Below are 10717 nucleotides of genomic sequence, written 5' to 3' on the forward strand. Positions count from 1 at the left end.
AAGAAATATTACAGAGTGTTGTTTAGGCATAATGATAATTATTCTAGACAAAAGCAGAAGAAACAGGAAAAAAAACCCAGTATACCTGAAAAGATAAATATGTAGATAAATATATTAGATATTGGCTGCAGGAAATGATAATTATAAGGTCAGTATTAAGTATGTAGAAAAGTAAAATGCATGAAAATATAAACAATGGGAAGGTACTAAACTTGAGGAATTATTAAAACAATAATTTATGTTAGACTGAGCTATGTCAAGACAAATCTATGTTTAATTTTCTATTGAAATCACTTAGTAAAATAGTGTACACAGAATAAGCTGATTATATAATAAAAGAATAATTCAGAAGAAGACAAGACGTGGTGTAACTAACAAAACAAATAGTAAAATGGTAGTTTGCCACCACCAAAACTCGTGTTGAAGTTTGATCCCCATTGTGGTACTGTTGGGAGGTGGGGGCTAGTGGGAAGTGTTTGAGTCACTGGGGTAAATCCCTCATGATAACTGATGACCTTTTCACTGTAGTGAATAAGTTCTGGTTCCAGTGAAATTGGGTCAGTTTCTGTGACAATGGGTTAGTTTCCATGCAGTAAGTTGATATAAAGCCAGAATACCCCTTGGGTTTTTTATTTTTGCATGTGTCCACTTCCCCTTTGACTTTCTGTGCCATGTTATAAGGTAGCATAAAAGCCCTGACAATATTGCTGACAATATGATTATATACCTGGAAAACCCTAAGACTCATCCAAAAGTATCTAGAACTGGTATATGAATTCAGCAAAGTTTCAGGATACAAAATTAACGTACACAAATTAGTAGCTCTGCTATACACCAACAGCGACCAAGCTGAGAATCAAATCAAGAAATCAATCTTTTTGTAGTTTTCCTTGTAGAGATCTTTCATGATAGCTGCAAAATAAATAAAATACCCAGGAATATAACCATCCAAGGAGGTGAAAAACCTCTATAAGGAAAACTATGAAACACTGCTGAAAGAAATCACAGATGACACAAACAAATGGAAACATATCCCATGCTCATGGATGGGTAGAATCAATATTGTGAAAATGACTCTACTGCCCAAAGCAATCTACAAATTCAATGCAATCCTATAAAAATATCATCATCACTCTTCATGTAACTAGAAAAAAAAATCCTAAAATTCATATAGATCCAAAAAAGAGCCCCCATAGCCAAAGCAAGATCTTGCAAAAAGAACAAATTTGAAGGCATCATTACCCAACTTTAAAGTATACTATAAGGCTATAGTCACTAAAACAGCATGTTACTGGTACAATAATAGGCAAAAAATCAAAAAAATCAAACCCACAATGCAATACCACCACACTCCTGCAGGAATGGCCATAGCCAAAAAATCAAAAATTAATAGATGTTGGTGGGAATGTAAAGTAGTAAAATCACTGTAGAAAACAGTGTGGAGATTCCTTAAGTAGCTAAAAGTAGAACTACCATTTGATCCAGCAATCCCACTAGTAGGTATCTACTCAGAGGAAAAGAAGTCATTTATCAGAAAGATACTTGCACATGCATGTTTATAGCAGCACAATTTGCTGTTGCAAAAATATGGAACCAGCCCATTGGCCCATCAATTGATGAGTGGATAAAGAAAACATAGTGTATATAATGTATATCATTGATGACTACTCAGCCTAAAAAGAAAAAAGTAATGGCATTTACAACAACCTGGATAGAATAAAAAACTATTATTCTAAGTGAGGCAGCTCAGGAATGGAAAACCAAATATTGTATGTTCTCATTCTAAGCTATAACATACAAAGCATAAGAATGATACGCTGGATTTTGGTAACTCGGGGGAAATGATAGGGGATGGGGAAGGATAAAAGACTACGCATTGAGTACAGTGAACATTTCTTGGGTTATGGGTGCACCAAAATCTCAGAAATCAGCATTAAAGAATTTATTCATGTAACCAAACACCATCTGTTTCCCAAAAACCTATTGAAATAAAAAATAAAAAATTACAAAAATAAATGGCATCACAATTAAATTATTTTTATATCCATTATTACTAGAGTAAAATATATCATCAAGACGGGAAGAAAACAATTATCAATACATAAATTTGACAAGTAATTCACATATGGGAGAGAAATATGTCTTAGAAATCGAGGAGAATAAAACAGAAAACTACCACAAAAGAATATCAAAATAAGAAAAAAACTTACACATGCAATAATATGAATTAATCTAATATACATATATTAAGAAACATAAGAAAGAGTGAAAAATTCACTGACTATAAGATATTAATAGAAAGTTCAAAAATAGACAAAACTAATCTATGGTGTAAGAAATTAGGGGAGTCATTATTTTTGGTGTGCTAATTTGTAACTAAAACAAGGCACAATGATGGTTCTCAAGTTTCAATACTCTATTTTAGCCCACCACTGATTATATAAATATGTTCAATATATACAAATTTTGCAACCTGTGCACTTACGCTTTGTAATTTTTTGTATGTCCTCTGTGTATGATACACCTAAACAATAGGTTATCATAATAAACATCTAGATTCTAAACACCATTCTGTCTTCTTTGTTTTTTGAGATGGAATTTAGCTCTGTTGCCCAGGCTGGAGTGCGGTGGTATAATCTCAGCTCATTGCAACCTCTGCCTCCCGGGTTCAAGCGATTTTCCTGCCTCAACATCCCAACTAGCTGGGATTACAGGCATGTGCCTACATGGGCATTTAATTTTTGTATTTTTAGTAGAGACGGGTTTCACCATTTTGGTCAGGCTGGTCTCAAACTCCTGACCTCAGAAAAGCCACCCGCCTCGAACTCCGAAAGTGCTGGGATTACAGCCCACTCAGTCTTTATATCCTAAACAACCCTTATTGAAGATTTCCATTGACTACAATTTCTCAGTCATACTAAGTCCAAATCAGTCAAGTAATGTTAAATTTTGTTCAAAAGTATTTTGCTTATGTGTAAATATCACAGAGAGGAAAATTTTACTTTGGTGTGAACACACACACACACACACACATCTGTAACTGTAGGTTTCATTTATTTAGTTATTTCTCTAGATATTGCAAGACCGAGTAAGTGGGAATGGGTTGGGGTTATTATAAAAATTACAAATATAATAATCATGCTGAAGCTCTACTCCACCTGTTATTTAAGTAGTCTCAATCCTGTGTAATATTGTCTTCCCTAATCCCTTCAAGTTATGTCCTGCAGTTCTCAGGTGTTCTTGTCATCTTACAAAAGCTCTGTTAGCTCACTCATTTTCTTCCTTGTTTCCTCCTTTAGCAAGACCCACCACAGAAGCCTGTGCTGCTCATAAAATTTCCTAAGCTCACCCACAGCGATCACTGCTTCAGCTGGCACTCGTTCTTAAGTGCTCTAAAGCCTCCCCACTGTGTGAAAGCCCAGCATGCTGTGACAAACCTACCATGCCTGACTCCCTTCTGATGTATGAGTGTCCATGAGGTATTGATACTCATGTCATTTTTGCTGATGCCTAGCTCTAAACTTTGTATCATGATTCTGAAATTTACCATATGGGTTAGAGAATATAATAAAAATAAGCACAGATGGGAAAACCACAATATTTAAAAAACAAACAAACATCTCTAACACATGTAATAAACTTCTGAATTAAAAGAATAGAATAAAAAGATTTTTAAAGTACAGATTACTGACATTAATGGAGCACAATTGTTTATATAGATTCAGTATGCAAATATTTATAGAAATCATTTAGTATTCATTTGCTCTGGTGCTTTTTAATTTTCCCATTTTGACTTTTTCATTTTCCACTACACTCAAAAGTTGTAACAAAAAAGGTTAATAAATAGCAATGGGAACAATATTGAACTGTAATATTGAAGTTCAAAATTAAAAAGAATAAATATTCTAAATGTTTTTATTCTGAAACAACTAAAATAATGCCAATTCTGAGGACTGATATGAGCACAAAAGCAAATAATTAATACTGTAACAATTACTTTTAGTTATGTTTGAAGAAAGAATATGAAAATAATTATAATGTGAAACTTAAGAGTAAATTACAAAGACAATAGTCATTCTAATTGCGAATAAAAATTTTTGTAAGAAATATTTAAGGAAAAGTAAAATTGTTAAATATATGAAAACCTGACTAGAGAAGGTTTACAGGAACTAAGTATGCCAAAAAATAATTTAACAAAACTGGCTATCCAAAAATACTTTTCCAGAATACCTCACTTGTCATATTTATCAATTACTGAGTGACAAGACATTTTATGACCAAATGGTGCAAATTTATAAGTTAACAGGTTTTTCTAAGAGGCTGAAATAGTCAAAGATCAGTATAACCAAAACTCTTTAGAACAGCCAAACAGTACTAGGGTTGCAGCAAGACAAGTATATCGAGAATAAATAGCTTTCCAAATTTTACAAAGTTGTATTAAAGAAATCACAGAAAATAAAGCTTTCTGAGGTTATTTCAATGACATTATAAACTCTCGTTATTTATCTTTCTAATAAAGGAAACCAAGTAAATTCACCATTCAATATAATTTCATAGGAGACTATGTCAAGGACCACCACGAAGGCCTGTACCTGTTGTGGCCTGTATGTGACACATGAAGTCAGTGATCAGGGACTGAAAATTAAGCTTTCACACTTTTCACATAGCTGTGTGCCATTAGGGGTAGCTGTGCTTCCACAGGAAGGTGGACATTCTTAGAATTAGCTCAAGGTGCAGGATAGCGGTGCCTATGGAGAGTGTCATGAGAGAGAGAGAGAGAGAGAGAGAGAGAGAGAGAGAGAGAGAGAGAGAATTTTTCAGATAATTAGAATGAATTCAAGTTACAAGATCTATTTCAAATATCTATCATACAGTTACAACTTAATAAAAAATGCTCTTAATATCTAATAAGGTACCAACAAATTGTCTTAATGATTTTCACTTCTGAGATATAGAAGGAAATGTTTCCTTACACGATAATTGAAAGAGTTGTATGTTTCACTTAATCTCCCACTATCCCCCAAGCCAGCTGTGATACCTACAAAGGTTACAAATGGCATGAGCTTAGTTACAATATTTCCTGCTATCTAAAAGTTGCTTATTTAACCTCTCCTGTTTTCTAGATGAACAAATATGAATTTTATTCAATTATTTACTTTATATTAAATGGAAACTACTCTATGTCATATTCTATAGGGATAGAAAAAAATCATTCAGGATACATGCATTCCCAATTTTACATCTTGAAAACATCTTCAGAGGCTTCCACAACTTAAGGCTTCAAATGGAGTTCTCTTCCATTTACACTAGTTATACCAATACATTCTTTGTTTATGCCACCATTGTTTCTGAGAGAGAGTCAGATCTATGGCTTTCTGGAAAGTAAATCACTGTCAAATGCATATAATTATTCTTCTCTGAGGCACTGCCATATCATTTAGGAACTCCTAAGTAGTGGGACACATCCAATTTTGGGACTAAAGATACCCCATCTATTTACCAGATTGGGAATTCACTTCTTCCCCAAGTACAGTCATGGTGTCTTTGTTGCCCTAAGTATTCATAGATCTCCTTGCTTTTCTGAGAAAATTCTGCTTAACTTCCTAATAAGGAGTCAGGAGCCTAAATGTTAAGAAGGGAACTTATTTATTCTTCATGAAAGAAAATTATATAAAATGTATCCCAAAATAAAGGAAATCACATAGTTGGCTATCTTCTTCAAACAAGAAGGAGCAAAATAAAACAAACAAAACCACAAAATAGTAATTTAATAAATTATTTCATATTTTTCTTCTACAATAAGCTTCATTTTACTGGAAAGTAATTCACTTCCCTTTCTGAGATTTTTAAAGTTGTTTTGAAGAGCAGAGCATGAAGTAGATTTCACAGAGCAGTACCCATTTAACATAGTTACTATACACTTCAGTGTTGCTCTCATTTGTTTTCTTTATTTCCTTGAGTACAAGCTTCCAAGAGTAAGCAGTGGTCTTTATCCCCTAGCCCAGTGCTTCTAATTAATCCCTTGGAGTCAATATACATAGTTTTACTTATGCTGAAAGAATGGTTAATGAAATTTGTATTAACAGGGTGCTTAAGAGAAGGAATCTGGGAATCTCAGGTGGGAAAAAAATGGCAAGCAAAAATATGGAATAAAACAATATGCTTTCTTTCTCTTGATTTTTCTAATTAATTTTTTGATGGTTGAAGAAAGATTATAGCACTGTGTTATATGGTTGTAAATGTATTTAGAGAAGATATTTGACAAGTATATTATAAATGGAGTAAGGAGAGGGGATTTAGAAAGACATAATTCTAAACTTCACTCAAACTAGTAGACTCTTTAAAAATCATAATGTAACACTAAGAACAACCACTAATGTGTGTGTGTCTGTGTGTGTGTATGTGTGTGTGTGGTGTGTGTAGAGAGAAAGAAACAGAGATACACTAAAAATTATAATTAAATTAAACTGGAATTCTATACAATGTCCATTTATGAATGCAGAGAAAGAAAATCAGAAAAATGAAAGCAGAATTAACAAACAGAAAAACAAAATGGCAGACTTAAGCCTTAATATATTAATAATTACATTAAATATTAACATTATACCTGCAAAAATTAATACACAAAAATTCACAGAATATTATTTTTAGAAAAAGACCGAACTTCAATTACAAAATATGAACAGTTTTTTATAAAGTAAAAGGACACACAAAAAAAATCATGCAAATAATAGTCAAACAAAAGTAGGAGTGACTACACTAGTAAACAGGAAGAGTGGGCTTAAGAATAAAAATATACATAATAAACAGATGGGAATTATACAATGACAGTAGGGTCAATTTTCCAATAAGACATTGCATTCCTAAACACGTATAAAACAACACCACTGCAAAATATATTAAGTGAAAGCTGATAGAACTGAAAGAAATAATGAAATTCACAGCTATAGTTGTACAAATCAACATTCTCTCAACAATGGATAGAACAAATAGAACACTGGCAATGATTCAGAATAACTCTGCACCATCATTAACCAACAGAATAAAACACTAATTTATAGAACACTCTATCCAACAAATAGCTGAACATATGTTCTTTTCAGGAACTCAAGCAGCAAAAACAAGGATGGATCATATACTGTGCCATGAAACAAACCTCAAGGAATTTAAAAGAATTGAAATCACATAGATTGTGTAATCCAAACACAGTGGGATGAGACTAGAAATTAACATAGGGGAGGTAACAGGAAAATATCCAAACATTTGGAAATAAATAACAGAATATTCTTTTTTTTTCTTTATTTCTCCTTCTTAAAAAAAAAATCCATGAGATACATGTGTGAAATGTGCAACTTGTTATGTACATATTCGTGTGCCATGGTGCTCTGCTGCACTTATTAACCCATCCTGTAAGTTATCTCCCCCGATGCCCCACCCATCAACGGGCCCTGGTTTGTGTTGTTCCCCTCTCTGTGTCCATGTAGTCTTGATGTTCAACTCCCACTTATGAGTGAGAACATGCAGTGTTTGGTTTTCTGTTCCTTTGTTAGTTTGCTGAAGATGATGGCTTCCAGCTTCATCTATGTCACTGCAAAGGACATGATCTAATTCCTTTTTAATGGCTGCATAGTAATCCATAATGTATATGGACCACATTTTCTTTTTCCATTCTACTATTGATGGACATTTGGGTTAGTTCCATGTCTTTGCCATTGTAAATAGTGCTGCAGTAAACACATATGTGTATGTATCTTTATAGTAGAATGATTTGTATTTCTTTGGGTATATACCCAGTAATGGGATTGCTGAGTCAAATGGTATTTCTGGTTCTGGATCCTTGAGGAATTGCCATACTGGCTTCCACAATGGTTGAACTCATTTACTGTCTCACCAACAGTGTAAAAGTGTTCCCAATTCTCAACAGCCTTGCCAGCATCTATTGTTTCTTGACATTTTAATAATTGCCATTCTGACTGGCATGAGATAGTATCTCATTGTGATTTTGATTTGCATTTCTCTAACAATCAATGATGTTGAGCTTTTTTTTTTCATATATTCAACAGCGCTGTAAATGTTTTCTTTACAGTATGGCAATTCCTCAAGGATCTAGAACTAGATGTACCATTTGACCCAGCCATCCCACTACTGGGTATATACCCAAAGGATTGTAAATCATGCTGCTATAAAGACACATGCACACGTATGTTTGTTGCGGCACTGTTCACAATAGCAAAGACTTGGAATCAACCCAAATGTCCATCTGTGACAGACTGGATTAAGAAAATGTGGCACATATACACCATGGAATACTATGCAGCCATAAAAAGGGATGAGTTTGTGTCCTTTGTAGGGACATGGATGCAGCTGGAAACCATCACTCTTAGCAAACTATCACAAGAACAGAAAACCAAACACCGCATGTTCTCACTCATAGGTGGGAACTGAACAATGAGATCACTTGGACTCTGGAAGGGGAACATCACACACCGAGGCCTATCATCGGGGGGGAGGGGGGAGGGATTGCATTGGGAGTTATACCTGATATAAATGATGAATTGATGGGTGCTGAGGAGTTGATGGGTGCAGCACACCAACATGGCACAAGTATACATATGTAACAAACCTGCACGTTATGCACATGTACCCTAGAACTTAAAGTATAATAAAAAAAAAAAGAAGAGAGAAGTGTCTGTTCATATCCTTTGCCCACTTTTTGTTGGGGTTGTTGTTTTTTTCTTGTAAATTTAAGTTCCTTGTAAATTCTGGATATTAGACCTCTGTCAAATTAGCTGTGTTGAGAAAACTCAAATAAATTCAAGAATGACAGAGAAGGAATTCATAATTCTATAAAATATATTTAAAAAGAGATTGAAATGAATTTTAAAAAAAGAAATTCTGTAGCTAAAAAATGCAATTAGCATACAAAGACTGCATCAAAGTACTTTAATAGCGGAAGTGATCAAGCAGAAAAAAAAAGAATTAGTGAGCTTGAAGACCAGCTCTTTGAAAACACATAGTCAGAAGAAACAATAAAAGATTTGAAAAACAATGAAGCACACCCTCAGGATCAAGAAAATAGCCTTAAAAAGGCAAACATAAGAGTTATTCGCCTTAAAGAGGAGGTAGAGAAAGAGATAGCAGTAGAAAGTTTATTTAAAGGGGGCAATAACAGAGTACTTCCCAACCCTAGACTAAAATATTATATGTAAGTACATAAAGGTTATAGAACACCAAGTAGATTGAACCCAAAGACTATCTCAAGCATTTAATAACCAAATTTCCAAAGGTCAAGCATAATGTACAAATCTTAAAAGCAGCAAGAGAAAAGAAACAAATAACATACAATGGGACTCCAGTACACTTGGCTGAAGACTCTTCAGTGGAAACCTTAGAGGCCAGGAGAGAGTGGTAAAACATATTTAAAGTGCTGGAAAAAAAAGTTTTTGTTTTGTTTTGTTTTGTTTTTTGTTTGAGATGCAGTCTTGCTCTGTCACCAGGTGGGAGTGCAGTGGCATGATCTTGGCTCGTTGCAACCTCCAACTCCTGGGTTCAAGTGATTCTCCTGCCTCATTCTCCTAAGTAGCTGGGACTACAGGTGTGTGTCACCACGCCCAGCTGAATTTTGTATTTTTAACAGAGGGTTTCACTATGTTGGCCAGAATCATCTCGATTTCTTGTCCTTGTGATTCACCCACCTCGGCCTCCCAAAGTGCAGGGATTATAGAAGTGAGCCACCTCGTTGGGCCAAAAAAGAAGTTTTATGCTAGGATAAAATATTCTGTGTATTCCTGAAAAGCAAAAGCTGAGGGATTTCATAAACACCAGACTTATGCAACAAGAAATGCTAAAGGGAGTACTTCAATTAGAAAGAAAAAGACATTAACTAGCAATAAGAAATGATCTGAATATAAAAAAACTCACTGGTCATAGTAAGTACTCAGAAAAACACAGACTATTCTAACACTGTAACTGTGGTGTGTAAACTACACTTATCCAAGTAGAAAGCTAAGTGATAAGCCAATACAAAATAATGAAAACAATAGCTTTTCAAGACATATTTAGTATAATAGGATATAAATAGAAGAAACAAAAATATTAAAACTAGGGGGATGAAATTAAAGCACAGAGTTTTTTTATTACTTTTCTTTTTGCTTGTTTGTTTATGCAAACAGTGTTAAGTTCTTATCAGGTGAAAATGATGAGTAATGTGATAGTATTTGCAAGACTCGTGGTAACAAACCAAAAAGCATACAATGTAGACACAAGAACATAAGAAGCAAGAAACTAAATCACATCACCAGAGAAAAAGACCTTCAGTGGAAGAATAGAGGGAAGTAAGAAAGAAGGAAGAGAAGACCATAAAACAAGAAAACAAATAACAAAATGGCAGGAGTAAGTCCTTACTTATCAATAATAATGTTAAAAATAAGCGGACTAAACTCTTCATCTAAAAATAAATGCTAAAATCAGTAGCATTTCTATATGGCCACAGTGAACAGTGTGAAAAATAAATTTAAAAAAGAGTAATCCCATTTACAATAGCCACATGTAAAATTAAATATCAGGGAATTAACAAAAGAAGTTAAATCTATAATGAAAACTATAAAACACTGATGGAGACCAGGCACGGTGGCTCAAGCCTGTAATCCCAGCACTTTGAGAAGCCGAGACGGGCAGATCACGAGGTCAGGAGATCGAGACCATCCTGGCTAACATG

The sequence above is a fragment of the Colobus angolensis genome, unplaced genomic scaffold (genome assembly GCF_000951035.1).
Source record: "Colobus angolensis palliatus isolate OR3802 unplaced genomic scaffold, Cang.pa_1.0 Scaffold7, whole genome shotgun sequence".
Classification (NCBI taxonomy): domain Eukaryota; kingdom Metazoa; phylum Chordata; class Mammalia; order Primates; family Cercopithecidae; genus Colobus; species Colobus angolensis.